The sequence below is a fragment of the Sphaeramia orbicularis genome, chromosome 11, assembly GCF_902148855.1.
Source record: "Sphaeramia orbicularis chromosome 11, fSphaOr1.1, whole genome shotgun sequence".
Classification (NCBI taxonomy): Eukaryota; Metazoa; Chordata; class Actinopteri; order Kurtiformes; family Apogonidae; genus Sphaeramia; species Sphaeramia orbicularis.
In genome coordinates, this window is record NC_043967.1 from 20,343,299 (window position 1) to 20,369,026 (window position 25,728).

At 37.9% G+C, this 25,728-nt stretch overlaps 1 protein-coding gene across 2 annotated transcripts in view; it reads left to right on the forward strand.

Annotated features, from left to right (window-relative positions):
* thrb (thyroid hormone receptor beta) overlaps nt 1-25,728 on the forward strand; it is a 190,206-nt gene that overhangs the window by 36,945 nt on the left and 127,533 nt on the right. The gene's annotated exons all lie outside the window — the stretch shown is intronic.

Below are 25,728 nucleotides of genomic sequence, written 5' to 3' on the forward strand. Positions count from 1 at the left end.
TGTGTGTCACGTTTATTATGTGCCATTATAATATAAACCAGGAAGAGAGCATAATTAGCTTCTTTCACATAACTGGCATTTGTGTATTTATTATGTGCATGTAATTCAGGGATGTCAAACTCATTTTAGTTCAGGGGCCATGTTCAGCCTAATATGATCTCAAGTGGGCCAGATCAGTAAAATACTAACAGTGAAAAAAGTAAAATTACATACTGAAAATGTTTACATCTTCAAAGTTTCCTTAAAAATCTGAATAACACGAACAACCTGAAATTTCGTAAGAGAAAAAAGTGCCATTTTAACAATATTAGTCCTCAGTTTATCATTTACACTTATGCATTACAACTTACAGGTCACAATGGATCTACAAATATACAAAACATTTCGTAAGATAAGATAAGATAGGATAAGATAAGACAAGACAAGACAAGACAAGACAAGATAAGATAAGATAAGATAAGATAAGATAGGATGAGATAAGATAGGATGAGATAAAATAAGACTGGATGAGATAAGATAAGATAAGATAAGACTTTATTGATCCCACCATGGGGAAATGTAACAATTTACAGCAGCAATATTCAACACACCAGTGCAAAAGAAAGGTGGGTAGAAATAAATGTTCTTAAAAGTATAAAAATTAAAGATATTTACATATTAAATAGTGACATAGTAGCAGGCAGAATATTGTTAAAATTGTACTGACTTCTCTTAAGACATTTCAGGTTATATTTCTTCAGCTTATTCACATTTTTGGTAAAAGGATAGTTTGTAAATGTAAACATTTTCATCTAATTTTACCATTTTACACTAAAACAAAGAGAAAAATGTGCTCTTGTCATTATTTATAGGTTGTCAGGATAGTATTTTACTGGTCTGACCCACTGGTCTGTATGTTGCCCCGTAACTAAAATTATTTTGAAACCCATGATTGTTAATATGTTCATTGTAATTTTTGTATTTTACAATTTCATCCCATGGGCTGAATATAACCTTAAATGAAATGTTTTATTGAACAAGTTTGTACCGTTTCTGATGAAGTAGGTATCATTTTATCACCCGTTTATTGTTTTATGTGTGCTTCAACCTTTCAAATGTGCCTTCATTCATCATAACCTACTTGTGTAGTTTTGTTCTCATAACATTTTCCAATTATTCAATTAGCTTGTTTTATTGCTGATGAAATATTCCCTGTTTTTCTTCCACTCTTTCATGGTCTGCCTCTAACTAATGATATTTAGAGGCATAATTTTGACAAAAGAATAACATGGGGCCCTGTGTGGATATATACACGCTACCTATGTCTGTGCCTTAAGCAGAACCTCTAGTTGTGTGGTCTAATGTGATCCTGTTATAATCGAGAGTGGATTTATGTTAGGTATGAGGAGCTTATGAACCCCCTGGCAGAGAGTGTGAGGAGCTGCACTGTGTTTTCATGCTTCAGGGAAAGTTGAAAAACGCTCTCAGGCTTGCATGGGGTTGAATTATTCATGGAGACAGAGGGAGAGGAGCTGTAAAAGCCTTCATCTTCACTTTTCTGCCCCTGGCTGCGCTGCTCTGTGGTGCACTCCAAGTGATGGGGTGAGTTTAGGTAAGAAGGCACACGAATATCCTTCTACAATATCGATAGCATATGTACTGACGGCGCAGGTCGAAGCAGGGTTAGGTGCTAATGGGATACACCAATCTCCCTTTTCTTGTGGATTCCATAACAGATCGTATATTTTTGACATGTTAGTGAGCCATATCTAAACATATGTTTTGTGTTTGGGTTTACCCATCATGCTGGTCGTCACGCTGACATCCTCATATAACGCATATTGAAGCTTTCTCAGTTGTCAGCAGGTTGTAAAATAATGGCCAGATGTAAATGTAGTGTTAGCAGGCATGGAGACAGAAGTGTGACGGCTGCAGTACCTACTTACATGGATGACCAGGCTAGCCACAGTGGAAAATATGAAAAATAGTGCAGAACGAATCCTTTTAGCTCATAACAAGTGTTGTTTTTTGTGTCTAAATCATTTCTTCCTCTGTGCCTTAAAGCTCCACTGTCACCCAAAAACGATTAAAAAACACTTGTATGAGCATCGCTATAGTATTGGGTGACATCTATTGTATTCTGACCTTTCAGCTGCCCCATGAGAACACTGAATTGTGTCTTATTTTATCTCTGAAGCTTTTGCTAAAAATTGCAGGACCCATCTTTCATTTAGTGAGTCAAATCACTTAACCCAGAAAGACCCAGTGCTACCTTTGTGGCAGTTCCCAAATTAATTTTTCTCTATATTCAATCTTTCTTAAATAAATTATCACAGTTTATTGTAATATTATCTCCTTTATTTTGCAGTTTTTCAGTAAAAGTCTGGTATTTTCCTACATTTAATTCACTGATCATTCATTAAACGTCAGAGTAAAGTTGAGGGTTATATTATCAGAAACAGAGAAAACTGAATTAAAAGTGACTTTTTCAGCAAAGATATCATTAACTGAAAATAAAAACAAGTGTCTCAATCACTGTCATTGATCCAGTTCCATGGGTTTTACTGGTGAATCAATGTTGTAGAAGATGATGGTGTTTCCACGTTTATTGCAGAGCCTCTGAACGTCCAAATGGATCATATCTGATGATGAAAAGATGAATGACTGGATTTTACACCAATTATTTACACGTATTGATAAGATTAGTGGATCAACAGGTATTAAACATTTTACATCAGTAGATGGTTTTGTTCAGCAGTGGATGTTTAGGTCTTTAAGGGTTAAACTGAGGTATTCCATGTGTTGCTAAACAAACCAGAAACATATTAAAAACATATCCAATGTCAGTAATGTGTCATGACACACAGAGGATGTTATGGGAGTAGGGGTGTAACGGTACAGAAAAATTTCGGTTCAATAAGTTTTCAGTCTAGGAGTCTTTGGTTCGATACGTTTTTGGTACAGTGAAGGAGACCGATTTCATTAAAGAAAAAACTTTAAATATAACCGATCTTCACAAAACAATGCCGGCACAACGCTCTTGTTTTGTTGACTTGTCTCTCTCCATTGACATAACTGACAGGGAATCTGAAATGCTCCCAAATCTGAGACCTTAGAGCAGGGGTGTCAAACTCACTTTGTTCAGGTGCCACATCCTTCCAGTATGATCTGAAGTGGGCCGGACCAGTGAATTAATAATATAATAATATGAAAATAATGCCAACTCCAAACATTTCAATGTATTTTATAGTGAAAAAAGGTAAAATTACATTATGGAAATGTTTACATCTATAAACTGTCCTTTTAAAAATGTGAAAAACATGAACAACCAAGAAAAATCTGAAATTCATTAAGAAAAATAAGTGCAATTTTAACTCTGTTTTGCCTCTGCTTATCATTTGTAAATGTGCATTACAACTTACAGATCACAATGGATCTGCAAATTTACAAAATATTTTAGTAACTGGCAGAAAATGAGTAAAATTGCATTTACTTCTCAACACATTTCTAGTTTTTCCTATTTGTTGTGAAAGGCTAGTTTGTAAATTTACACATTTTCATGTAATTTCACTTTTTTTTTTTTTTTTAACACTAAAACAAAGAAAAAATTTGGAATTGTCATTATTTGTAGGTTTTTTATGGTAGTATTTTAATGATCTGACCCACTTGAGACTAAAGTAGGGCTTTTTATGAGCCCTAAAGTAAAAGGATTGACTGTTAATATCTTCAGTGTAATTTTTGCATTTTACAAATTCATCCTACGGGCCAGATTGGACCCTTTGGCGGGCCGGATTTGGCCCCCGGGCCGCATGTTTGACACCTGTGCCTTAGAGAAGACAGAGGGTCTTCCAACTCTGGCTTTGTACCTGTGATGCTGCTCTGAGTGGGCATACTGGTTCACCTTCAGCATGTGGATTTTGCGTGGACTGCTTAGACCAGGGGTGTCCAATCCTGATCCTCGGGGGCCAGTATCCTGCATGTTTTAGATGTATCCCTCCTTCAACACACCAGATTCAAATGATAAGCCTAGCATCAAGCTCTGCAGAAGCCTGATAATGACCGTCAGGTGTGCTGGAAAAGGGAAACATCTAAAACATGCAGGATACCGGCCCTCGAGGACCACGATTAGACATCCCTGGCTTAGATGTTCATCTAGGATATCAAATATTGCACATGGGTTCTGCTGTGTACCTTCAGCTTCCAGGTTCGTGTGGAAACTTAAGGCAAGTGTTTGAGTTCTTCACATTGGCTACATGTATTTGTTCAGTACACCTCTGTATCGTATTGAAGACCCCAAACTAAAACAGTTCATTTCAAACGAGTGCATCGTTACACCTATATATGACAGTGACAAGCAGTGGTGTGAAGAGGCATACATGGAGTCAAAAACACAGATTTCTTTGCGTACATTAGGCTCAGCCCACAAGAAATGCAGCAGTAAGCCCTGTTTAGACACCGCAGACATGCCATAGTGTATGTTAAGTATTTAGGAAGCAAGTGTCCTCATGCACATGGAATGAAAATAAGTTCCTGTTCATTTTCTGTTTCTTTTCAGGTGTTCTTAGAGTGCACACACTCTCTGAAGAAGCATTTTAGGTAGATACAAATATTTTCAGTGCAGGCGACAGAGCAATTGAACTGAGAGCCATCCTGACATATTATCACTCTTTGAAGGTGTCATAACTCACATTTTAGCACAGAGGTATTTGTTGCTCAGTTGTCACAGAGACATTCTGCCATGTTGATGAATGCAAAGCTCGATATATCAATCTCTACTTATTTCTGTATTGGTGTCCCTCACCTCAAAAACAGCTGAGGTTTTAGCTGTGAGAAATTCCACATTTTGTAAGCTGTTAAGTGTGTGTTTCTGCCAGTGATGCAGTCGTACACACACATTACATATGCCCACACTGGCTTGCATTTGGACACAAATAGTCCATGTATAAGAAATCTAAAAGCAGCCAGTACAAGACTAAGATAAACAAGCTAACATTCAGTCCCTGATGATGGCAAAGCAGTAAAAGCTACAATTATTCCAACATATGGGAAACCTACTTTTTCAGTCTAATTTAGCTACACTCATAACTTCTCCACTGAGATTAATTTCCTGATCAAAACAGAAGCATTCATGATTAAAGTAACTATTTATTGTTTTTTTTTTAGAGAAAGAGGAGTTGATTTTAAAGCCAGAATGGGGGTTCTTTGCTGTGTGTGTGTGTGTGTGTGTGTGTGTGTGTGTGTGTGTGTGTGTGTGTGTGTGAGAGAGAGAGACTCAGACCACCTGATTACTCATTAGATAATGCTTCTAACTCCAAAAAATGCTGCATCGACTCCAGATTTGGAAGAGCAATTACTGAGCTTTGTGAATTGGCATCATTTGTGTTTTTCTTGGTTAAAGTTTAAATCATAAAGACGGATAAAGCGCTACTTTATTTTTTCATGTAATCCTGTAATATTGTTGAATATTTTAATGATCTCTGTTGGTTCTTTATGTAGCCTCATCAGCAAAGACAAAAATACTTCAAAAACAACTACACAGTAACAATAACAGGGTGATTTCTTTTTCCCCAATGTGGTCTTACAGGCAACACTTCTCAGGCTTGTTGTTGTTTTATGGTGGTACTTTATTTTCAAGGCAGCCCCCTCTAAAGCAACCAAAGTCAGAGCATGAATGTCTCCCTGAGCTTTAAACAACACAGATTATGTGGCTGACTGCAGCTCTGTGCTGCATGATTGACTGATATGTATCTGTGGTCACTTTAGCATAAAGTCTAAAACTGTGTTTCTCAGATTTTTATATTATACATGAATTAATAGTGTTATTGTGGACAACATCAAAGGCATGTGAAGAGCAGAAGAGAGGCCTCGGTTGTAAAAGATTAAATAAGATGAAAACGATGTAAAAGATGCAACAAGATTTTCACAATTTCAAAAGATCACATTTAATATGCGTGGTTCCGTCAGGTAACTTGCGTCATAGCCCATTGTCAGGTATGTGTGAATACTAAGTCAGTGCTCCGTCATACGGGCATGGTTAGCGACATGTTACCTCCTTCATGGGCTGTTCAGCACTGGTACTGACACAGAGTCATTGATTTGTCTGATTACCTGGGCTGTGATGGCCTGGTCACTGACCTCATGCAGCAGACACCAGTCTAAGATGACACATTATTGGCCAGTGCTGGGTCGTGTCTCTATAACAATGGCGGAGTGCAAATGCAAACACTTAGGGTGTTTTCAGACTGGGTATCTGGATCTGTGTTGTACCTGGATACGATCACACCTGTACTGCAGATATTGCATTCACAAACCTGTACCAAGGCCTGTGTGGGTGTTACAGGGCCGAAACAGTAGGTGGCGATGCGGAAGGAGTTCTACAGCTATCCAGCAAACGTGGAGGGGACAAATCCTTATGTCGAAGGCAATATTTTTCTATCTGTTAACCTGTTTGAGGCAAAGAGAAGAAGAGTGACCTTCATTGTCCCTGATATATCACCGAGTGGTTCGGTTGATAAGGCGATCCAGTGCTGCATGGATCCGAGGTTTTTTCAGGAGACAACAGGAGCGCGGTCTATGGTCTTGTGGTGATTAGGTCACTTCCGTTGTCAGAGTGGTGATTAGGTCACTGCCAGTCTTGGGTACAGGTTGCTTTTACACAGCAATGTTCCGTACTGGAATCCATGCAGTCCATACCCAGGACTACCTTCTCAGCTGGGCTCGGGTACGGTACTTGCACATGGAACGTTTGCATTCACACTGATAAAAGTAAGGAGACTTTGGGGTCCAATGTACTTGGATATGTACTCAGATAGCTAGTCTGAAAACAGCCACTCAGTCTTGCTCACTGACTGCTGCTTATTTACTCGCACTCGATCACCTGGAAACAACAATGGTTGTCACTTCTGGCCGGCAATGGCTGCTCCCCATAGGTTCTTCCCCGGTGCGTAATTCATGTAATAAAAAGATCCAATGTGGTGCATTTATGGTGATCTTCTTACTGAATTATGCTTCTCTTGCTTATGAGTAATACATTAAGCTCAGTTAATGTCATAAGCATGACCAGTACATGTACACTTTAGATTAAATAGAAATTAGGTGAAAAACAAAAAAAAAGCACAACATTAAAATGATGAACAACACCAAATTGATGTATAAGATGCAATGAGACAAAAATGCTAAATAAGTAATGCAACAAAATGAAATCAACTCTGGAGAAAAAAAAGAAAGAAAATGACACAGAGACAGTGTTTTGACAGCAGAAAGGTTAGTCATATTTGTTTGTTTCATTTGACAGTTAGCTTGTGATGACGTGCCTTGCTTGCAAGAAGTGATTGCAGAGAACGGTATATTATTTCTGTGTGAATGATGTTCCAACATTCCAGCGAAGTGTATTTATTTAGCATTGTTTTGACGACGGAAGAGTCTGTAAAAATTATCATGATGAAATTTGGGGCGTTTGGGAGGCAACATTTATCTTTTGGGTCTGGAGCTGCAGAGAATTGGGAACCACAGATATATATTTGGATCAGAGACAAGTAATTTACTACCATAACTCATCTGAAAGTCATTTTACAGGTTCAGAAATCTTGGTTAAGGGACATTTGTGGAATAGTAGTTGTAATAGTGAAGCTGTGCATTGCCTGTGCCTTTAGCATGTGAGTCGTCTCTTGGGTTTTGTGCTGTGCCTTCACCTTTAAGGGGCTGTGGAATGGGAGCCTTCAGCGGTGTGGCCTGTTATGTAAGGCTTTGGCTGTGGTGGCCAGAGCTGCGTGGCCCCAGCACTGTCCCACTGCCAACAAGCACAGGAGGTTTCATCACTCTGCTATTCCAAAGGGCCCCTCTGCACTCTGGATATTGTTTAGTGCTGCTCTGTAGTTTGCCTAGTTCATTTTCTCTTTTTTCTGTCTCCTTCACACCAGCCATCTGTCATCCTCCGTGATAGCCTCCCTCTACCGTCTTTTTCCTCATCCACTTTCTTCACTTTTGCTGACTCACTCCACTCTGTGAAATTATAATGCACTGAAATAGCTGACTGTCTCCTATGCTCTTATTGCACCATTTTGTTTTTATATCTGCTTCTAGTCTGTGATTCCCACTCCACTGAGACTGTGTCTAACAAGAAGCCGCGAATCAGGATGGCTTACTCCCACTTGGTGTTTTATTTTCGTAGGTGTAAAAATACATCATTTGGTAGAACCACTTGTTATTTCTCATAAGACGCTCTGAAATTAGTTATCGCCATCTGTGATTCTTGTAACTGAGATTTCTCAAAGATTTTTTTAAATTAAATTCACCATGAGGAGTGGCAGCAAGGTACAGTACGAAAATATGGAGGCATCATAAAAGTAATTTTCAATGCTTCAGTGCTTCACACATAAGCATTAGTAACCAGTGTAGCAGGTTGGTTTCACAATCTTAGATCATAATCAAAGTTAATTTGACACTTGATTTATGTCAGGGGATTTTACAGATGTTTTTTTAATTTTTTTTATTTTTAACCTTTATTCAACCAGGTAAGTTAGTTGAAAACTGATTCTCATTTTCAATAATGACCTGGACATAGGGGGACGAACAACCAATCACCCTCACATTCATACTGACTTGAATAATTACAGTCTCCGGTCCCAGGATCTGTTATCCGGCAGTGGTTCCCAACCTTTTTTGGCTCATGACTCCATTTTAACATCACAGATTTCTGGTGACCCCAGACATTCAATATGGACACCTTTTTTTTTTTTTTTTTGCTAAAGTTAATTTGTTTTTGATCATGTTATATTTTGCTATACTATGTTGCAAGTAAACAGTAATGTTAGAGAACATTTAGTCTATATAATGTATATTATTATGGACGGAGGCAGAAAAGCCAGGTATAAATTACTGCTTAAAGTGAGAATTTTATTTTCCTTGGTCAGGATATGTACAGTCAGTCCAACTTGGATTTACAAGGCTGACAATTAATGCTGAAAAAACAATAACTCAAACTATGAATTATGAAAGAGCTGCAGCATCCGAAACTGACCACAATGAACATTTGAAAGATAAACAGAACCTCAGTGCTTCAGTTTCAGCTTCACAGTTTGTCATGTCTTTTATGGATTGGGATTGTCTGTGTCAACTCACCATATATTTTTTTATTAGTATGTTTCTATTTATTTATTTATTTATTTATTTAAAATCAATTTCTAGAAATTTCAGGCAACCCCATGTGGGGTTCTGACCCCAAGGTTGAAAAACACTGCTTTATGGGTTCCAAAAGTCAGAACAAAACTAGGAAAGAAAGCTTTTAAATATTCTGCTCCCACTGTCTGGAACAACCTAAAAAGGACAGTAAACTAAAGGAATTGGTCTCTTTTAATACATTCAAAGTCATTTTAAATCAATGGGAAAAGGACAAATGTGGGTGTAGATGTTTTTCCAATTGACTGAATTGGGTTCGACTTTGAGATGCTTTTAAGGAACATTATTGTTATGCTTTTAGTACCTTTTAAAATAATGGTGATGTTTTATATGTATGTTCTTATAAGTTTTAGTTTGTTTTTAGTACTTACTTTCATTGTGTTTATGTATATTAGAGTGGATGTATGGCTGTGATTTCCATTTTGTGTAACTTCTGCTGATGCTGCTGTCTTAGCCAGGACACTCTTGATAAAGAGATTTTTAATCTCAATGAGCTTTTTTTTCCTGGTTAAGTAAAGGTTATAATAAATAATAAAAAAAACAACATCTATAGGCAATTTAGATTAACCAATTAACCTACTAGTGCATGTCTTTGGAGGTACCCAGAGAGAACCCATGTAAACACAGGGAGAACATGCAGACTCCCCACAGAAAGGTTCCTGGTGTTGGAATTGAGCTCAGGACCTTCTTGCTGTGAGGTGACAGTGCTAACCACTGCACCGTTAGAAAATAAATAACAATACGGATAAAATGTTAATACTCCATTGAGTTGAAAATGGCTCATTTATTAGTATAGTTACAGTATTTTGGAGACATGTTTGCACGCAGGCGTTGCACTGACCTATATCTTTATAGTATTAATGTTGCTGGCACACGTCACCAGGCTTATATACTTATTTCTGTCTGTTTATAGCAATAATTTAGCCTTTGTCTGCACTAAGGTCTTTACTTTTAGCCCACATAAACTTGCAGAGTTTGTGCAACATTCTTTGCTGCAACTCAATAAATAATGATGAAGACCTACTGTCTTTTAGCTACAGACTGCCTTAAGAGTTATGGTAATTTTAAAATTATTTCTGATTGAAATTTTGCTAGTAATTAATAGGAGCTTTGCAGTTGTTTGGACAAGTATTTACTTTGTCTAGATTAATCACTATTGTAATAATTTCAGTCCAAAATGATGCAATGACTCAAGTAACGATAACAAAAAACCATCTCCCACAGCCGTAACCAGTGGAAACCTGAGAAAACTAGAGAAAATTGGTTATAGTTTGGTTATAACTTGCCTACATTCCATAGCAGGTGATTCAGAATGTGGATCATGACTCTACCTGAAATGTTGGCCATATGATCTTCTGCCAAGATCATTCAGCCCTACTAATAACTAAACAATGATAATACAAAAGTATAAAAGTGCTGTGGTTTTTTTCACCATCTTTGCATCATATGAATCACTTGTTGTGTCTTGAACCTGAACAATCAAACAATTACATAGTTTGTTTGGTGGTTAGACACCTGGCTTAAGTTGAATATTTCCTTCTTTTTAACTTACATTGTGATGAGCAATAATTTGGTCACTGAAAAGAATTATATTGCGTACACAGAGCATTGCATCATGGGTCAATAGCATTATTGTTGCAAGGCTAGTGAGTATATTTAAGTCTGTTTATAGTGATTCTTCAGGGTCTGTCGGCAGTAAAAGTGAACAGCTCTGACATGTTTACTTGTCACAGTAAAGTCATGAAAACTGGTTTGGATCCTGTTCAGTTGCAGATGGATCTGAATCACAAGTAGTCATGTCTAAGAAGTGTATGTTTCAACATCAGTTATGGACATTACTGAACTCGTTAAACACATTTAATCATGTTAAATTATACTTTGTTTTTCCTGTACATCTTTGCCACTCAGTTGATGATGTTATGGAGTATTTACCTTTATACTGGATTAGCAAAGCTGTGACAATGTGAGTGAGTGCAATGTATCGCTGGATCCAAGACAAGCCCATGAGATAACAAAGATAGGCTGGGAATGGAGTGATAAGGTTGGCATTAGAGGGAGTGTTGCTGTATTCTACTCATAACTTAAAAGCTTTGTGAAAAGGGATGCAAGTTATTAAGACATTCCCTACTGCAGCAAACTATTTTTGGTCTATGAAGAGACACCACCCCCAAGCCCCACCTCTACCCCTGCCAAGCCTCAAATAGTTTCTCTGGTGAGTACTGGCAATGCTCCAGAGCCCAAAAGATGACATTCAGGCCTGCCCTCATATTGTTTCTAAACACGTCTGTATCAAAACAAGGAGATTTTATTATTTTATTGCTTTATTTTACATTATTATTTATTTTAGCTGCACATCATTTAGGTTGAATTTAAATTACCTATATTTGTCATTGAGTTCATTAACAGGTGATCCCATGATGTACAAACACAGCTTCTTAACTAGTAGGCAGTGAATGAGTGACAAATTTTACCAATGAAATGTAAACAAGACTAAAAGTGGAGTAACTCTGAGAAAACATGTTCACCATTACTGTTAATAACATGGGTATGTTGTTTTCATTCATTCATTCATTCATTTATGCAAATCCTCTGGAGCACAGATGTCAAACATACGGACTGTGGGCCAGAACTGGTTCTCCAAAGGTTCCAATCCGGCCCACAGGATGAATTTGCAAACTGCAAAAATTAAACTGAAGAAATTAACAGTCAAGGATGTTGAACTTGTTACCCTCGGCCACACTGGCCACAGGGTATTGTCATCAGTTGGTTGTCCGTCCATCCGTCTGTCTGTCCATGTATGTGCAGAAACTTTGGTATACACCACTGGTTCTCAACCATGGGGGGGCAGCAGAGAGTCATCAACAATGATAAGGTGAGGGGAGCTCACTTTCATTGTCTCACAGCTTTATCGACATGTCCTCCACATACATGTCTGTCGCGTTACTTGTACAATTATGTATTGAGGTCTGGATTGAGGACATATTTAGGTCCGTGAGCGGGGGGGTGGGCATCCAGTACATCGTCCATCCATCCGTCCGTCCGTCCGTCAAAAAAAACTTTGGCGTAGACTGAAGGCTGAGGGTTCTCAAGTGTGCGCACGTTATGTTTTTAGTTCATGTTCCATATACAGACTGATCTGATCTCAAGTAAAATAGCAGCATAATAACCTATAAAATATAAACTCTAAAATTTTATCTTTGTTTTAGAGCAAAAAAAACCCCTTTCAATTATTAAAATATTTACATTTACAAACTAGCCTTAAACAATAAATTGTGAATAACCTGAACAAATATGATGCCTGTTACGAAAGGTTTTGTGCCTTTGTAGATCGGATCTGTAATGTACATGTATGAATGATAAGTTGAGGCACAATATTGTTAAAATTGCACTACTTTTTTGTACAAAAGTTCAGTTTTTTCAGGTTATTCACATTTTTTTTTTGTTTGGATAGTTTGTAAGTGTAAATATTTTCATAAATCAATGTTATTTTTGGCACTAAAACAAAGACAAAAATTTGGAGTTTGGAGTCATTATTTATAAGTTATTATGTGATTATTTTACTGGTGAAATTGGGCTGAACTAAAATGAGTTTGATACCCCTGCTCTGGGGGGTTTCAGGGTGTTGGAGCCTGTCCAAACTACTATTGGACAAAGATGTGGTACACCTGGGACAACTTGCCAGTTCATTGCAGGGCTGATATACATAGACAAAACAAATATTGACTCTCACATTCACATCTACGGTTGATTTCCATTGACAGCTTAACATATTAAGGTGCATGACTTTGGAATGGAGCAGGATTAGCTGGAGAGAACCCATGCAGATGTGAGGAGAATATGAAAACTCCACACAAAAAGATAACCAATGACAGGCACTAGGCTAAAACCCAAGGCCATCTTACTGTGAGGCCACCAAATCATCTCAAATAGGCTCTTAGTGCTATGAATTACAGCTGTGGGATGTCAGAATTTTTGCAGTTTGTGGTTATATGGTGATGATTGGTATGTCATTCATGGTAGGTCATATACTATTCAAGTTTTTGTTTGACAATCCTGGATAAACAGGAGCACTACTAACATCCTGTACTTGATAAGTACCTGCCAGTTATTTAATTACTGTAGACCTTAGATGACATTAGATAATGCCATTAATAAATATCAGTCTGTACTTAATGCTGTTAATAATGTGATTCTCATTAAATCAGGGTTTAAACAAACAGCTACAAATGTAAAAAACTTAGAGCAAAGAAAGCTGCCTCTGTTTATCCCTTAATGAGACATTAGTGAAAAGGCTGCAGTTATGCACTAAAAAGCCTTCCTGAGATTTTATGAACAGATAATTTCTCAGAAGTGCAACATATTCTATGTGGATTTGAGAGCAAGAGCAGTGCACAACTTAAAAAAACATGCAAATAAGTTGGTAAAAAAAAATAAACAGCATTAAGTGCATCCTGTGTGACCAGGCCTCAAGGAAGTAGGAAATGTGTGTGTGTGTGTGTGTGTGTGTGTGTGTGTGTGTGTGTGTGTGTGTGTGTTTTCAATTTGATTCCTGTCTGAATTTTTAAGCTCACTGTCAGCATAGTTTCAGTGGATTATTTTGCTTTTGGGATGTCTGCTGTGTTTCTGTGTACCTAAGCATGCACTAACATTTGGTGTCATGGGTGTACTTGAGTCTCTCGAAGCATTCACATAGTTCTGTCATGCAGCTACTAAGTAATGAGAGGTGAATTATGTATTTGTGATATTTTATTTATGGCGTTTTGTCATATGACATGGTCTTGATCAGGCATATCCTGGCCAGTATTAATAGGAAATAAACAGAGGAGGAGCACCTACATTACTTTGGAACTGTAAACAAATCAGCTTTGTTGGTACAATGAGAAATACCCATAAATAAACACTGATGTTTCCTTAAAATCTATTGTTCAGAATTATCCAGGAACAGTTTTGATCCTTGTCTGAAGCCTCTATTCTTGTACTAGATTTGGAAGGGGCCATATTTTCAAGAATAACAACCACTAATGCAAGGATAAGTCGTGCATGCAGTGAAAGTTGGCAGAAGTTTAAATTCTCTCCCCGACACGTATTTAGGGATTTACTTAAAGTTCACCCTGTTCAATCAAGCACAAGGACGATATGAGAAAGTACGTACATGCATTATTCTCAGCTGTACAATTAACCATCTATAGTTACTCACAGTTTGTCCTGCCAAGTGTAGGAACATGCACTTACCTTTGTCATCATGCTTAATTGTAATCCGGTGCTTTCTAAGTCTTCTTTAAGTTGTTGCAGCTGCATTCTTTACCTGGAAGACTTAGAAACCACCAAATCACAGCTAAGCCCGGTGTAGCAGAGACAAGTGTGTTGAGATCATTCTTACCATTTTCATACTTGACTGTGATTAGGTGCTTTCTAAGTCTGAGATTAGTGTTGGATCTGGCAAGAATGTACCTGCAACAAGACAAAGAATATAACAGAGATGAGAACCAAACCTGACAGCATTACCTAATTTGTAGAAAAATGTACTTGTATGACTTAAGCATCAAAGTTTATTTTGACCAGTACGTATTACTAAAAGGCAGCTCCACTTAGTAGGGTTTTTCCAAAGTTTTTAACACTGCCTTATGATCATCTTGTCAAGATTTGTAGTGTAGAGCTTGTTATTTCTGTGATATTTCTTCCTTATCACATGAGTACGATTTTAACTTTTTTTTTTAATAAGTATTTTAATTTGGGGGATTTTTGTTGATAACATAAAATACAAGTACAGACACGACACAGTAGACATGGTCCATATGTAGACCAAAACAAGACAACAAAATAACCACAAAGACTACCAGTTCATAAAAGATTTTGGTAAGTCAGTCCATCAGGTAGTAAAAGTGTTCATTAGGTGTCAGGAGCTGTCAATGAGGTGAAGGGAGTGTCAATGAGTGTCCAAAGGAAGGTCCTAAAGTGCCATGTTATCTATATATTGACATAGCAAGAAAACAAACAGTGGAGAGGTACAGTACAGAATAGTTTCATGTGCCTAGCTTGACGCTGTATCTTTGTGTTGATATAACCAATGAAAGGACCCCAGATTTTGAGAAATTTGGTGTGGTTGTCTGACTTTATGAATCTCAGTTCTTCAAGGTATAGACAGGACACCATATCATTCAGCCATTTCTTAAAGCAGGGTGGAGAACTTGACTTCCATTCCCTCAAAATGACCTATTTTGCTATAACCATAAAACATGAGAGCTTCTTGTAGAGCTATTGGGAGAGTAATAGAGTGGGTGGAGCATTGTAGTATTTCAAATATACCATCTGGCTGCAGTGGCTTATTATATACAGGGTGTATAAAAAAATATATATACTTTTTGAAAAATTACCCCCAGTTCCGCATCTGATAATTTTTGGAATTTTCTTTTATGGACATCGGTAGTTAGGGGATTGGTGGATATTTGTCCAAATTTACAGACCCAAGTTTTCTATTAGGGTTAGGGTTATACTGGAGGAGCTGAAGTCTAGCATTGATGGAACATGCTTTAACCCTTTCTAACCCCATTGCCCACAGCTTTTATGTGAGATCTCCTCACCAGTGTCCTTAATCCATGTGTCTCTAATGTGATGAGAAGATGTTGTCAGTGGAATAAGTGAAACAAACTGTGAAATCAGGCCTTTGGATATAGGGCTTCTAGTGATAAGACTGTAGACAGTTTTAACTTTTTAATATCAATCTAGTCACTGGCAACTTTGATGAGGGGTTAGGGGTTATAATTGAGCCATGTTTTTGATGTACTTTAGGTTACTTTTTTTTTAGCCAATTGCTATTAGATATTTCCTTTGAGGTAAAATTTTAACATATGAATTTTGGCTTAAATGTCCATCTGTTGTAAACCTAATCCTTAACCCTAACTAAACATTCCATGAAAAGGGTAGATTTTAAAAGGTTACAGTCATAAAATGTCTTAGTATGTATACACCGGTTGACATTTCTTGGTCACTTAGCCGCACTTTATTGGATATTAATGGGCTGTGTGAGATGATGTGGATGGTGTAAGTGTGAGCAATTCCCCTGGCTCGGAGTCAAGGGAACTAGGTAAATTACTGGATGTAGAAATGCGACCCGGCTCTAATGGATGGAGAATGAGATAATCAAGAGGCTAACAGCAGGAGAAATATTTGTCAGCAGTGAAGAGCTTTGTACTGGGCTTTAGACATACAAAATGCATCCATTACTCCTAACTCTACAATGGCCTTTCTTATGCAGTGACTCCAATTTTATGTTCCTTCAGGGTGCATGAATGAATCCTTGCACAAAGGCCTGCTTCCAAACTCACAGCTGTGCATGAGACTTCAGCTGGACTCACTGCCCTAGTTTGGCTGCATACTGACACACACACAAACATAAGCCAGCACTGGGAGCTCAGGCACTGGGAGACAGAGCACTCAGGGTACACGGTACATGGGAAGGCAAAACAATATGCGCTATCAGACCGCTGAGTGAGCACACTGACCAAATGAAAGAGACCCCTGTCCATCCTGTTTTTCTCACTTTGTAGTGTTCCTTGTTGTGATGTGGCCTAGATTCCCCTAAACTGGGTGCTGTGGTGAAAAGTAGCACTTTGTATACACAGGGTACACTAAAGTATGTGTGGTTTTGTTAGTGCTCAAGGATTTGGTGCATTGGTTATGTCTTGCCTGACTGATTACATGGAGTCCATCCATCTGCATTCACTTTCAATGGGATGTGGGCTAGAAAAAATGAGGGTTATCCTGGAGTATCACTTTTGTTCAGGTGATCTTAAAGGTGGGGTGCGAGATGTTTTCCTGGAACATTTTTTTTAATATATATTGCTAAAAATCCCCTTCACACCCCGATTACAACCAATTAATTAAATGCTCTAACACAAAAATTTAAAAAATGTAGTCACCTGTGGAACAAGGTTATTATCGTTGACGAAAACTAATGAAATGACGAAAACTAGAATTGTAAAAACATTTTCGTGAACTGAAATAAATAAAAACTATAATTAAAAGACAAAACGATAAATAACTGAAACTGTATTGTGTGCTTACAAAACTAACTAAAACATAGAAAAATTATGGATAAAATTCCCTTCGTTTTTGTCTTTGTCAATGTCGGATTGATATGAAATCGATTTATTTCCCTCAAGCAATTTTAGCTGCTGGTACCATGTGATATTTAACGGTCTGTCACTTCTCATCACTTGTGGTTTCCAGTCGTCTTCTGGTCCCCACTCTATCTAGAAACATGGAGACTAAAGTTGGAAGAAAGCAGCAGAGTCCTGTCTGGGATTTATTGGAGTATGACAGAGAAGAAGAGAAAAGATATAAAAAAAAACTAAAACTAAACTAAAATTAAACATTTATGAAATAATGAAAACTAATAAAAACTAGCAAACCTGCTCTAAAAATGAATTAAAACTAACTGAATTAAAGAAAAAAAAAGTCCAAACTAAATAAAACTAAACTATAATGAAAAATCCAAAACTATTGTAACCTTGCTGTGGAACGGACAGGACTGAAAAAACACCATCCAATCATTTTGAGCACCCAGTTGAAATGATTGAACGGTGATATGTCTATCAAACTCAACTGCCACTTGTCCCTCCCCCCTCTGCGCGTACCCCTCTTTGTGCATGAATCATTCGTCCTCAGAGGCTTGGAGCGCTGGTACAAGAAACAAAGCCAGAGCCAGAGCTTGGCTATATTAGCTATATTAGGATGGAAAGTTCACAAACCGTTTTGTCACTGACATAAATCACTAGGAAATGTAACATTACCCAGATAGGTATGAACTGAGACTGTTCTGTCAGAGCAGAGGTGTTGGAGGAGACTGAATGAGGTATGCATGGATCTGGGCCAGCAGAGTGCAGCGCTTGTGAACCCTCAAGAACAAGCTTTGCGTGTGCCGGTACTCTGGAGGCGTGGCTTCGGGAGGATGTCTGAAGAAAGGGGTTTGGACTTTTGAATTGAGTCTTTTCAAAATGTAGCTTGCTCGAATCATTTTTCTAAGATCTTATACCCCACCTTTAACTTCCAGAGCGTGAAGGATTCATACAGATCCTATGTAACAGGACTTGGTGCATTATATCATCATACATAACTATCAAGGATAAGCTTATATGTGGATAGACACCTGTACCTTGGGGCTTGTTATAACACCTGAGGTACTCTATGGTCCAGATTGTGCTTTGTTTTTTACACAGTGATGTACGAGCCAGAAACTTTTGGACAACATCACTAGAAAGGGGAGACGAGACAAGAGATGCCTCTCATGTGCTGTTTGGTGGGTTACTGCAGTTTTGTTAATGTTGTGTTCACTGAACCTGGTATTATTTCTATATCCCGAGCACATTCAAAATAGAGGTCCCCAAAGCAGATGGGAGCGACAATGGCTTCTTCATCTGTTGCAAGTTATTTAGTCACTCTAGTCACAAAGGAGTATGAGTGGACCGTTTGGATGTAGAACACATAAACATAACGCAACATGAATTATGTTCCTGTTGGACTAAACACTGAAGGTACAGTCTGAAGAGATTAACTGTTTTGAGGGTTCTCCTGGCTGAGCATGCAAGGGTGGTTGCGATTGAAGATGTGTAGCAAATGAGACGTTAATGCAGAATTAGCTTTCTTATGACAAGATCAGAGTTGTCAAATGGTGGATGAGAGGCTGGTTTGTAAGGGTTTTTGGTAACTATGAGTGACTGCCAAAGTCTGACCAAATTAAGGTATGTTCTGTAATGCATAATCTTAACTTCTCTCTTCCATAACGATGGAAGTTTTAATTTAAGAAATGTGAGAGGTTAACCAGATGTGGGTACAAAGTGGAACATTGATGTTGTGATTAAAGAAGATGAAGGATCTTAAAGAAAAAGATCTCAGCAATTTTCAGCTTTTTATAGAAGCGTCTTTCCAGCCCTACTCTTTTACCCAGATCTATTTCCAACTTTAATTTTGCTTAGTATTTTTAATGTAGCAGATTACTTTTAGCAGTTTTAGGGAGGATTATTTTGCTCCATTTTCTTCCCAGATGCTTTGACAAAAAGACAGACCACAACTTTCCCTTCTTTCAATGTGGTGTAACGTTGACTTTAGACTGGGTTTTCATCTACAGACACACTAAATTCACTTTTCAGGCAATTATATCAGCATTTAACAAATCTAGATCTGCAAAACACTTCAGACCTAACTGAGAGCACAGGTTGGTGCCAAACATTTTCCCCCATAGTATGAAAATTTGCTTGGCCTCTTTCCAGACCAGTTCCTGTTTCATATCAAAACATAGAACCAAGTGCATCCTCAGTTTGCAATACTACCACATGGTCACAATGGATTGCAGCTAGACGGCACACCTCTTTTTGTATTCTCAAGTTGGAACAAGCAGGCAGAAATACTAGCATGGCCTCTTTGATGTTTTTGGACACCTGCAAGATGTCAGCTGCTGTCATTTAATACCAAGCTTTGCTGATGACTTCACTATAATGCAAATAAAGAAGAAAATGTCATCATTCAAAGCCTAACGATGTTACTTGGAATAAACCAGGCTCAAGGTGCCTTCACAAATACTTGTCAAATTAATTTTGGCACACTTCAAAATGAAATGAAGGTGAAAATTAGGCATGTCTATCAACTAGTTTGGACTGGATACAATAGACTGCACAGTGTTGTCTGCAGTATATGATACATGTGGTTATAAACAGTAGGAGTTTTTACATTGCATAATGCTTTTTCATTGATAAGATGTACCTGCTGCTGCTACCATTTTACTTGATAAAAATGATGAGTTAAATATGCCACATCTGAACTTATTACCTTATTAAGAAAAGTGTTTCTATCTCCCATTAAGCCCTTTTTTTTCTAAAAACACTAAATCAATTTCAGGAGAGCATAGAAAGTCGTTTTTTTTTTTTTTGCTTTTGTTTTCCAATTATGACTTTCTAATTCAATATTGCAAGTGTAAAATCATGGCCAATGAAAAAACAGGACACGCAAGACTATCCAGCAGCAGCTTTTCCCTAACATTATCTCTACAAAAGACCTACTGAAAGGTCTTGCCCTTTTCTTTATCAAACTAGACAGCAGAGAAAAGACTGTAGCAATGTTTTCAGAGTGTAACACTGTTAACCTGTAAGTGCTTAATGTATTACTTCAAACACTCTGCCCATGCACAGATTGGATAAAAGATTGCACAAGGCATGCTCAAAGCAGCTTAGACCCATTGAAAAGAATCAGATGAAAGCATCCACTCTGCCAGTGCTGTGTACAATGGAGCTGCTTGAATGATTGTGGTCACACTCCAGTACATGTGTCAAATTTTGGGCACATTCAGAGTGTCCTATGACTGGCAGCGCTAAAAATGAAAGTTCATATGATTCATTTTTATTGTAAACGCTGGATCAGCCAAACTAAAATGTCTAAAGATGTATTTAATCAGTGCAGCCAATAAAAGTCAATTGTCGTCTGAAGGTATCTTGATCTTATTTTGCACCATGTATCTCTGGTATGATGGACCAGATGAATTTGGCTTAAATTAGAAAACAGAAGATGTGAGTCAGATGTGAAAGGAAGAACCACATTTGGGCCCTGTTTCTCTTCATCTTTTTCAGATGTCTCTCACCAGTGTCAGGCCTGCTCTGTTAGCCTGCTTTCATCTGTTTTTCATACAGAGCTGTCTGGAATAGTTACACATTTAAGCAGAAGAACTACACAAAGCTCCGCCTCCCTCAGTTTGTCTGCTAATGCCAAGGGTTGTCTCAAAAACAAAAGCAACACAAAAAAATGCAGAAGGTGGATACAGTACTTTTGGGGGGAGAGGGTGAGAGGGGGGAGGAGGATGCATGCTGGCTGCCAGAAAATGTGTGCTTGAAAGCTGGATTGCTTTCAAGCAGCGATAGAGGGGGAAAAGAACAAGACAGAGAGGCCAAGGCAATGAAGGAAGTAACGGATGAATAAGGCAGAGAGACGTATTGTGAAACTATTTTCCGATTGCTAGAATGCCAAAGGCTACAGAGTCAAAATCAAACCAAGTATGCACATGTTGTGTAGGCCTTTAGGCGGGCAAGAGGGCGAAAGAAATGTTTGCTGTCATTCCCTTTAAATTAAGCCATGGGCAGGGAGAGAGAGAGAGGAAGCTTTCTAATAACACGTTGGAGCTCATTGATTTCAACATGTGCCTTTTTCTGTTTGGTTTCCTGGTTTTAATTTGGGGCTGAGTATATTCTGGCAACACTTGTACTCTTCTCCATTTTGCATGTGGTTGCTCAGTGAACTGGTCAAAAATGCGTGGGGATTTTTGCTCATGCACAACTTTACAAACTCCTCTTTTTTTTTTTTTCTTTTAGCAACAAAACCAGCAAGTCTGATTGGTGTTGCATTGCATCTTTGACTGCATGGTGCTGTGCAGTTGATATCTGGGTTTGAAACTGTGACTTCTTGATGATTATCAGTTTTATCAGTTGGCTCAACTTTTGATCAAAGTGGATTTTTATTAATAGTGTTCTTTTCATAATGTTCCAGTCACTTTGAACACAATGCAATGTGACCTATGGCTTATTTAGTTTTGAACTGGATTTCTTTGAAAAGACTCATACGTGAGTTGTTTCTTGGTGAGATTTTCACATTCCTTAAAAGCATGCACTAGTCAGGTTGTCAAGGCAACATTTAAGGTTCATTGAGTTATATTTAATAGCATCTATCTGACTAACTTCACATTCACCTACAGTGGACACTCAAGCACCTTCATCAGAAACAGTTATTGGTCTGTTCTGGGCTTTTTGCCTCAGATTTTACAACAGTAACCCTGGTCTGCATTGTCCTTCCATGGACTTATCCTGTCAAATCTTTCCTACTCACTGAACGTTTTCACCTGTTAAATAGACTGATTATGGTGTTTTACAGAGAGTGTCTCCCTGACTGATGGGTTTGTAGCTTTAATGTTGTAGGAAAATGAATTTATTTCATTCTGAAGTGATACTCCAGCACCTCTCTTCTAAACTGTTCAGTTGAGTTTGTAGTCCAACGGCCCGAAGGTCTGATGGACTATTGGTATCAGTCGTCGTCCGTTGTCCCTCCGTCAGCCATTTTTCAAGAAAGGTATTCTCCAAAACCATCAGCCAGAATCAATTGAAATTCTTAGCAGAGGTATCTTGGGGCAAGGTCTACCAAGTTTGTTCAAAGAAGTGATAAATATTGATTTTTTAAAATTTTTTTGTGATTTTTTTTTTGAAATTTTAAAAATCCCCATTGGTTTATAATGGGACACATTTCAAAGCGCTGTAACTTGAAAACAGCTGAAAATATTGATATAATTACTATTGACAAGAGATAGGAAGTGACATATGGGCTTTCAGTTGGTGCCATGACCTTTGACCTTGAGTGACCTTGAAAGGTCAAACCCAAGGTCATCTATGTCCTGATTTCTACAAACTTCTCCAAAACCATCAGCCAGAATCAATTGAAATTCATAGCAGAGGTTCCTTGGGGCAAGGCCTACCTTGAGTGACCTTCAAAGGTCAAACAAATGTCAATTAATGTCTTAAAATATGCCGTTGGACTACAGGACCCATGGTCCTATTTTTCTTGCTATTGAAGAAATCTGTAAGGTCTGTTAAAATTGCGTGTCACATAATGGACTTTATAATGATCTTTTGACCAGATTACCCAGCTGTAGGTGGACGTAAACAAATGTAAACCAAAAAAACCCATATATAATATTTAATATCTGCAGTTAGATCCTCCTAAACCTTCTTAAATCTTACACATTGACCCTTTGATTATTAGCTAGATGTGGCAGTTATTTGTAATTGTACTTGAACATTCTCTTCTCTCCATATATTTAAATGTACCTGTAGACTCAGAGGTTTTGGTTATATGACTGTATTGCAAGTATATTGTGGAAGATGGTTCTACTGAACTTAAAAACAGCCTTCATGTGTGTAGACTGCATATGCAATCCCATCAACTTTGTAGGTTGGAACATTAGACAGTATAAAAGAACAAAATGTCATCAGCAAGTGTTATCTATCTTCTTCACAGTGAATCTTTGTGCACATACCTGAACATATTAAAAAGATTCCTTTGGTGCAATATTTGTATTACAGAGTAGAATTACACATTTTTGATTATACAGTAGATTGTACTTGACAGAAGTTAGCGTCAGAGTTTATTTTGTACACTTCCAAAGCCCACATCCTCTGAAACCTCCCATAACTCTCAATTTCCTGCCACTGCAGTGCATTTACAGTTATATGACAACATCCTGCTGTGTTGTCATGCCTGTGTACAACGGGGCACATTAACCAGAAATTATAGTGATGGCGATGACAACTCTGGATGGCTTCATTTTTTTTCCTGTGTAAATATGTGAAAGCTGGATCCACTTTGCAGTGGTTGTAGAAAGGCTTTCACATGTGTAGTATCCACATGAACACTCCTGATACTGTAGATGTTTACTGCAGTGAAGCAAAGCCTGTTGCTGCCCTGACTGGATTATGGGATTTCACTCAGAAACTTTCGTTTTACCCTTTCATCGCGGACAGGGCTGGAGGTTTTTATTCGACATGTATGGTGCACGTTTCAGCTTAACCCTGCTTACAGTGCCAATAGAACATGTGCCTGTCTGCCTCTATATTGAGTAAAACACCGGAGATAGGTTTTTCCAAATCACAGACTTCACAATCCGATACTGTTTCCTTGTTGTATTTATTTCCCCTTTTTGGCCTCTCTAATAGCCATAAAGTATTAAGAATGAAAGAGTTGGTGCGACGGGCACAGACAGGGGCAAGCTGTTTATCATAGTCTATTTCTGTACTTTGCCCGAGGTTGAATGCTCAGGAATTACACAGTTGCTGTTGCCAGATGTGGATCAAACTGTGACCTCAGCTTTGGCGTTTCACCTTTTTAAAGACGCCTGCACATGTAGAAAACACACACAAACAAGAGTCACGGTGTGTGTATGGCTCCATAAATACCACTGCTGTGTTCTTAATATGTTTCCACAGTCGGCCAGTAACTGTGCCAAATCACAGTGTGTGTCTCCTCCACTTTCATTTAACTTTTGGTGACATTGAAGGGACGCCGCGGAGCATTTTAACTCATCATAGCGCTGAGGGCAATACTTGATGTTAGTGCTTTTTAATTTATTGCATGTTCTCCTGGCACATGCTGACAGATGCACACAATTCATTATACTATAGACATATAAACAGCTGGTGGAGGTAATTAATTTTAAATGCAGCAATAAAAATAACAAGACAACAAGATGATGTAAACAAACCAAGGTTTATTCAAACAAGATTCTGTCAGTGTTTTTTTTCTTTTGCATTAGGAGATGATTTCAATATGTTCACATGGCCTTAAGGACACAATTTGTCTTGGTGAGAAATGTTGAATGCAATGCAAAAATGTGTTTGTGTACAGAGAAACCTCCACAGGCTACCTTTAATACTGCACCTGTTTTTACTGAGATGAAATGAATCAAATCCCCTCTCTCTGGTGTTTAGTCTTGGTTTTAGGCTGTTCGTAACCATCTCAAGAAACAAATACCGCATCCAACACAGGCCTGCTGAGAACAAAGAGAATTTTGAATTATTTTCCTCCTTCCGAGTTTTGATCTGTTGTCTTTTTTCACTGGGTAATACATACTGTGTATTGTGCAACATCTTCTGAAGAAGGCCTGCATTCAGCTTTCATCCTTTTTCAGAGTAATACAGTGACCAATCTGTATGAGACCTAACTACTGTGCAATAATGTGAAATACTACTTTTTTTTTTTTTTTTTTTTTTTTTTTTTAACGTTACGGGCATAATAAAGACCACTATATTAGCATTCTCTAGGGCTCATGACATTTCAGAGCAGAAATCCGAATGTATGTATTGATAAAAAGACAGTGTGTTCCTGGAGTTTCCTAGCCATATTTTAAGAGTAACTGGCACTTACTCCAATCCCTGTCAACAGAAGTTAAAAAAAGCTAAATAAATAACTTTTCAGCATAATAAAAATTATATAACAGCTGTCTGTACAGTCTATTTAATGGCTTTCTGTGAGGCTCAACGACATTTAGTAGTTCTAAAAAAATGGCAGATACAATCCCAACTGTCTAAAAGAAATATACAGATATAATCAGAGCTGGATCATCAAGTCAGTATTTTCACCATTATAGTTTGGTCTAATTTACGGATGAAAAACCTGGTAATTTTCATGTCAGTCAGTGTCATAAATTTGGAAAAATAGAGCGTTGACCACAGAATTCTTCCAAGAAATAGATGCTAGAAGGAAGAAAGTGAAGACCATCAAGAACAATAACATTCCAAGGGAAATGCATGTTGATGTTGATAGCTGTTGCTTAGTTTCATTCTATGACTGACACTCAGTACAATACATTACTCCATTAATTGCTACATTAATAAGTCAACTCACTCATCAGTGTGTCAGTCAATACTAGAGTTAGTCACCCTGCAGGACGTATAGAACAGTAGCTTAAAGACATTTCTGATTCCAAGCAGTTTTTAAAATCCTGGCCTTGTGGAGCGGACTTGCCTTTGAAGGGGACTTAAGTGTGGT